This window comes from Prionailurus viverrinus, chromosome C1 (assembly GCF_022837055.1).
Source record: "Prionailurus viverrinus isolate Anna chromosome C1, UM_Priviv_1.0, whole genome shotgun sequence".
NCBI classification, from domain to species: Eukaryota; Metazoa; Chordata; class Mammalia; order Carnivora; family Felidae; genus Prionailurus; species Prionailurus viverrinus.
This window is the reverse complement of record NC_062568.1, coordinates 41,127,533-41,128,804: the sequence shown is the minus strand read 5'-3', so window position 1 is coordinate 41,128,804 and position 1,272 is coordinate 41,127,533.

The window sequence follows — 1,272 nt, the reverse complement described above, 5'->3', positions numbered from 1 at the left end:
ATTCTGTTGTAAAAAATGAGAAATTCCTGCCATTTCTGACAACATGGATGGACCTTGCAAGTATTTCCTTGAGTAAAAGAAGTCAGATAGTGAAAGACAATTGCTGTGTTATGTCTCTTATATGTGTAATCTAAAGCAGGCAAGCAAGCAAGCAAGCAAACAAACAAAATACCGAAAACAAAGTCATAGAAAAGTAGATAAGATTTGTAGTTACCAGAGGTGAGGGGTAGGGAAAGGGAAACTGGAGGAAGGTGGTCAAAAGGCACACACCTCCAGTTATATGATAAATAAGTACTGGGGATAGGAGTCATTTCACAATAGATGTAAATCAAACTTTTATGCTGAGTACCTGTGACTCAAACAGTGATGTATGTGTAATTATATCTCAATAAAACTGGAAGAAGTAAAATAAAACCGCAATGATCTCAATATGACAACTCCCCAAAATGTGTGAGATGAATCTAAATTTCCAAACTTAGATATTAAGTATTTTTTCTCCTTTTCAGCCTGATAATGAAATGGCCAGATATAATTTTTAAAAAAGACATTCTTGTCCTTATCTTTTATATTTTGGCAATGAGTTCTAATATTTGGAAAATTTAATGAAGAGTTTGCATTATTTTCCTGAGAGATGTAAAATTTATCTTGCTTAAGTGGATATGCACGTACTCTTTTACCTATCGGAGAAAAGGACCAACACAAATATGTTAGTGCATATAATTGGATTATAAACAGTGTTAAGCAAATTGATGCTTCAAATTCGGGTTCTGTCTACCTTGAAAAAGAGAAATTAAAGAGTTGGTACACCTTCCTTCTTTAACTAGATAGCTTAAACTGCACATCCTGACATCAGTAGGTCCTAAGGAGCTTATCTTGAAAGGTCTGTATTGATGCATGTGGATAGTCTTTCGGTCTTTACTGTCAGTGTATTTCCTGTCCATGGAATCTTTTTAGTAAACAAAGTCTGTGGAATGAACAGCTGCACTGATAGTTTTAACAGTTGCAGAAAGAAGATACCTTCTATAATGCAAGGTCAAATTTTGCTCTGCCTGATAAATGAGGAAACAAGCATCAAATCGCCTTTTGAGAAATTTTTTATTTGACAACACATCTGGAGCCCATAAAGATAATTTTGCATTTATACCCTGGGAAAAAGATACCATTAAACGATGCTCTGAAACCTAGCCATTCAACATGAGATAGTTATAATCACACTCCTTTCTAGACTTTTTGTTTGTTTGCTTGATTACCACATGTGGAATTATAGGAAAC